Source organism: Grammomys surdaster, unplaced genomic scaffold (assembly GCF_004785775.1).
Source record: "Grammomys surdaster isolate TR1022 unplaced genomic scaffold, NIH_TR_1.0 185, whole genome shotgun sequence".
Classification (NCBI taxonomy): Eukaryota; Metazoa; Chordata; class Mammalia; order Rodentia; family Muridae; genus Grammomys; species Grammomys surdaster.
Genome location: NW_021604630.1, coordinates 3,890,434 through 3,896,582, shown reverse-complemented (window position 1 = coordinate 3,896,582; position 6,149 = coordinate 3,890,434).

The window sequence follows — 6,149 nt, the reverse complement described above, 5'->3', positions numbered from 1 at the left end:
AGTACTTGGTACTACAGGTGGATCTTTCTATACTCAGCTATTCACAGCCCTTTGACTATGAGATCTTGGGCAATTTACCTCTTTAAATCTCAGTTCTATCATCAAGGGGAAACAGTCATTTGTCATAAGAATTAAGTAGCTGGGATCCGTGCTATAGCCGATACGCAGAGTGCTTGCTTAGTATGTATCAGGCCCTGGGTTCAAGCCCAAGCATACAAAACCAGGAGGAACTGAGTGCTTTGCATATCTCATTATATGTAACTATTACGATGGAGAGTGACAGACGGTGATGCTTCTTGATCTATGATGGACACAGAGTGATCTCCCCAGACACGTCTGACCTACAGCTCCACCCGCGTGAAGTCACTGGAAGAGCAGAGCCATGCCATTTCCTGTAAGGACTGAGTACAGACTTGTATGTAGCACACATGCACACACATATGCTCACGCATGCACACACCCAGGAGAGCAAACAGGATGTGGAGGGATGTGCAATCATACTTTCTAACTGCTGTTTCTATTCTTAAATCTGGCTCTGATTTAAACTTCACGATGACTTCATGTTCTGTTCTGTTCTGAACCGTGCAGAAATACCCACTGCCCACTCAGAGCAAAGGTCTTCAGTGTGGTTTGATGGTTATCTGCTTCTTGTTTCTTCTCTAGCTAGCCCCACTCTCTGAAAACAATTGGCTGTAGGCTATGAGAAATTGAATTCTGTTTGAAGCCCTTTGTTTAACCTCAGGATTTTTCAAATTACTCAAAATAATTTCTACCTCACCTGAACCGTCTGTGCAGTTGCTGAAGTATGCATACCAGCCTATACTGAACACTTCACTAAATAATATAATATACTATACTGAGCAGTTCATTGAAAATAAAACACAGTAGCAATTCACTTTAAAGGGCCCAGATTTGGGGGATGAAGAATCCCATACTACTGGAATTTTTCACATGTATTCCTTCCCTCTGACTGTTGGTGGATTGAGGCCACAGAGCCTCTTTTACTGGGTCATCCACATTGACTGTTCTGATAGGGCCTTTGTTCTGATGGAGCCCAGGGCTTCATGTATGCTGGGCACGTTCTATCACTGAGCTACGTTGTCATGTCTGATAGGAACTTTAGGATTATACTTCGTGGGGTTCAGTGACAGCATCCTAACCAGTTATACCCATCATAATGTTTTAATTCTTTAAATAGTTCATAAATCCATAGGAGCTGCGTATGGTGATATGTGTTTGTAGTCTCAGCTACTCTGGGGCTGAGGCAGGAGGCTGTCTAGGCTAGCCTGGACGTCATAGCAAAACCCTGTCTTAACACTATAGAATATTTCAGTTAGGAAGAGATACTTATATAGTTTAACAATTTCATCTTGGAGATTAAAAAAATATAGACCCATTAGAGGCTAGCAGCAGTTGGGTTTTATTTAGTATAATTAATTGTTTTGAAGTAAGCTGCTCTGGAGCTTGCTGTATACTCCAGGGTGACCTCAAACCCGAGATCCTCTTGCCTCTGTCTCCAAAGTGCTGGGATTGCAGGCGTGTACTCCCGGATAGAAATTACGATTTTAAAATAAAAAATTATCTGTCTATTTTACGTGTATTGGTTCTTTGCCTTTATGTATCCCCGTGTACCATCTATGCACCTGGTGCTCATGGAGACCAGAAGAATATGTTGGATCCCATGGAACCAGAGTCAACAGATCATTGTGAACCAACATAATACTTAGTCTTCTGGAAGAGCAATCAAGCCATCTCTCTAGACCCCCGCCACTCTATTTTTTTTTAAAAAAGATTTATTTATTTTATATATGTGAGTATACTGTTGCTGTCTTCAGACACACCAGAAGAGGGCATCAGAACCCATTACAGATGATTTTGAGGCACCATGTGGTTGTTGGGAATTGAACTCAGGACCTCTGAAAGAGCAGTCAGTGCTCTTAACCACTGAGCCATCTCTCCAGCCCTATTTTTTTTTAAATTTAGTGTGCAACATGATGAATTTTGTTTTGTGGTAAGGTTTAGAAGCAGAACAACAGCCAAGTTCCCTGACACCTCACTCACTATCCACTCTGCTAGCTGCCTAATGACTAGATAGGCTAGACATCCCATAATAGTCTCCAAGTTCACCGAAACATACTGACTCCACTGGTCTCCATTCTGAGGTTTCTAGAGTGCAGTCACTCTCTTTCCTTCTATCAATGTATTTTGTCTTAAGAAAAATGTACCTAGTTCATCAGCAACTCCGGTGACAAATCCGGTGACAGCTTTTCCTGTTATAGAAGTGTTGTTATGAATGCCCGTGATGTGCCCTGACCCTGGGAAAGCTTGGGAAGAGTCTTCACTCAAGAAGAAGTACATACTCTTTCCAACTCTGGATTGGTGTGTGGAATGTGCAAGTTGATTAGGAAAGAGTATGTTTTTTTCCCCCTTGAGATTGGGCTGGCTTAGGGTTTCTACTGTTGTGAAGAGACACCATGACCATGGCAACTCTTATAAAGGAAAACATTTAATTGGAGCTGACTTACAGTTCAGAGGTTTAGTTCGTTGTCATCATGGCTGGAAGCATGGTGGCAGGCAGGCAGACACGGTGCTGGAGAGGTAGTTGAGAGTTCTATATATGAACCAGCCAGCAGGCAGCAGGCACAAAGTCCCACACTGGGCCTGGCTTGAGCATCTGAGACCTCAAAGCCCACTCCCCAGATGCACTGACTTCAAAAAGCCACACTTACTCTAGAAAGGCCACATCTTGGGACATTTTTATTCAAACAACCATAAGGACCTTATTCTGTAGCCAGGATATCTTTCTGCCTCAGCCTTTAAAGTGCTGGGCTTACCATTATATGCCATCAGTCCTATAGCTTACACCATTGGCAAAACCTGATTGGTTTTTTTTTTTTTATTGTTTTATTTTTACCTAAATGTATGTATGTGTTTGTACGACTAAATGCCACAGTGTGTAAGTACCCGTAGAGGCCAGAAGAGGGAGCCAGATCCCTTGAAAGCCGAGTTACAGGTGGTTGTGAACCAAACCCTGGTCTTCTAGAGGGGGCAGCAAGTACTCTTAACCACTGAGCTGTCTCTCCAGCCCTGAAACCTGTTTCTTGATTTGCTCTGGAGTGGAAATTATTTACCTAGGGCAGTGGTTCTCAGCCTTCCTAGTGCTGTCACCCTTTAATACAGTTCTTCATGCTGTGCTGACCCCAACCGTGGAATTATTTCATTGCTACTTAATAATTGTAATTGGCTGTTGTTATGAACCATAACGTAAATATCTGACATGCAGGATATCTGATACGTGACCCTTGAGGAAGGGTTATTCCACAGATTGAGAAATGCTTCTCTGAGGGCTCAACCCCATCCCTCTCACCACTATAGAAAGCCTCAACCAACCTGCAGCCTTCAGAAGAGGGTGGGAGCCCCAGATCCTACCACCACTCCTCCGACGGCTCTACCCTCTCCTGCAGAGTAACTAATTAGCACAGCATTACCTTACTGTGTCTCTCCATGTCCGTCTGTCTGCAGGGCAGAATGCGGTGCTGGGTCAGATGGTCAGAGCTACGGTTTAAGTACCTCCCTAGAGTATTCTCTGTCTCATGGGCAAGAGGTTTCCAGAGTTGCCTTTGGTGTCTACATGGTACTTTGCATGGAAGGTACCCTGTGTTGTGCAGGGCACAGCGACAGTCTGTTAACCATTTTCTGGGATCATTAATCACCACCTGCAAGTACAACCTCCAAATCATGAGACTTTTCAAGCTGCCATCTTTGGTCGTTACAGACCCTATATATCAAAGCAGGAAGGGCACGGATATAGAAATGGAAGTATATATAGCTTTGGTGGGCCCCCCTTCTCTCTTTAAAAGTTGACCCCAATTGTTGCCATGTATTTATGCACTGTATACCCACCCTTTGCTGGGCTACAGGGCTTTGGTGACTTCTGTTTTTCTGTTTTTTTTTTCCCCTTTCTTCCTGGCCTCCTCCTCAGTTCCCTCTCTTGAGTCTTTCTCTGCTGGCACCTTTTCCTGTCCTCTGACCCAGTGACTGACAGCTGGATTCTGGCCACTGGAAGAGATATGTGGGCAGGCTGAGGGTTACTATAGGGCAAGCTTTGTCCAGGGGGCCTGGTGCACCTCCACTGACCTTGGAGTAAAATGACTGGGGAAGACCAAGGGGAGAGCCGTTTCCTTCCCTTTTTGGTTGCAGGTTTTAATGTCTTCTTTGTTGGTCTGCATCCCTAGAGGCTGGACTGAAGAGAGAGGCTTTAGGCTGTCTCCTCCCTCCTGGACAAAATGGTGCATGCTTTTCCTGTTTAAACAGGGCACAGTTGTGAAGTGCCCTGACTTCGCACACACCAAGGCCCGGCAACGGCTGCAATAAATCAATAGGAAAATACAAGCTGCCAGTTAGACTAAACAAGTGCGTTTGCAAAGACGGCTAGCCCTCATTAATCACTCTGACAGTCCTAAAAACACATTTCCCCTTTAATGACTGTATTTGGATAATCAGTGCTTTTTCCTCCTCACTCAGAGTTTGAGTAACAGACAGCTGGTGTTATTACAGCCATCGGAGACGGAGTGCTGGGATTAGGGTCGACCAAGAGCCATCCGCTGGAGGTCTCGACAAAATGCAAGCTAGTCGACTACAAAGCTGTTGTTGGGCCATAATGAGGGGGCACTTTGTACTGCCACGGACAGCTCAGGGGAGCCATGTGCAAGCTGCCCTCCCAAACCTACACACCCACCTGCGTTATGTGAATGGAAACCCTCACGTAGGTTTTTATGTGCTCTGGCCTTGGGACCCTGTGGAGGAGGGAGGGGGTACACCGGCAGGAGGGGGGAGATGAGTAGCTGTGATCTGAGCTCTGTTTCCTTCAGGTGACTTTGGCTTTGAGGAGAAAGTTTGAAATCTAGCACATTCCTCTTTATAAATGATGTAACACATTAATGCCCAGCACATTATGAAAATGGTAATTCAAGCCCATAGTGCCCCAAATTAAACCATACATTACCGGATGCACTCGACCATCTATTCTGTAAAAAGACAGGATGAATGAAATCGAATCAAACAGAAAACTGGAGTGCGGCTTCCCCTACGGAATGATTAATAAAGCGCAGGCTTTGGGATTATTGCAAGACGGACTCTACCCCACCCCAACATGCATCAGAAGGGAGTTAGCTCAGATACAAATACAGTATAGTAGGAAGGGCTTGGCAAGGCGATTGGAGCTGTCTACGAATGGCGAATGGTGGATTTCATAGAAGACAGGGTATGGTTGGGGTAGATAAAACACATGCAACTCTGTTTGAGTCAAGCCTGTATCTGGGGACAAGCCTTTCCTTCTCCTTCTCTTCCCCTCTCTGCTGTCTGTAGGGCCACAAAAATAACCCAGCAAGAAGTGTGAAACTAGAACCATGAGCCAGGAACATCCAGTGTCTCAGATTCTGGCTTTGTGTTTTTCACCCTGCTGTCCTGGGAACACAGGTCCCATTTCTGGAGCCTGGGGAGATTAGGAGAAAAGGGAGGTAGAGAAATACAAGGTGGGAGTTGCCTGATAATATTAAATACACAAATAGGCAGCTGTTGGAAGCCATGAGAATTCGTCTCTATTAAAATGGCAACTAACGGGAATCAAGCGATTGAAAGTAACAAAGTAACAAAACTCTCCACCAGTTAATTACAATAGGCAATTTCTTAGAAAAGTTTTCAGTTTATGAGTGGGGGAAGTCTGGTTACTATGGTGTTTGGGGGCAGGTTGGTTCAACTAGGCTGAGCTAACCCTTCCTAGTCCCAAGTGCCATCATTTTCCAATATGTTTTTTTCTTTCTTCTCACACACCAAAGGTGCAGGCGGAGCAGCAAAGCGTTCTTTCAGTATAGAGAGAATTTATTAGCCATGGGAGATAAGAATCTTTTTTCATCTCCCTTCCTAACCAGAGAAGTGTCTGTGTTCCCAGGGAGGAAGAGTTATTCACCACAAAGCAGGAAGAAAAACGTTTAGGAGCCTTTTCCGTTCGTTTTAACAGGCTTTGGGAAAGAAACATACAGAAAAAAAAGAGTAAGAAATTGGGTGGAAAGGAAGGTGAGAAACAAACAGCAAAGGGAGAGAGAGAGAGAGAGAGAGAGAGAGAGAGAGAGAGAGAGAGAGAGAGAGAG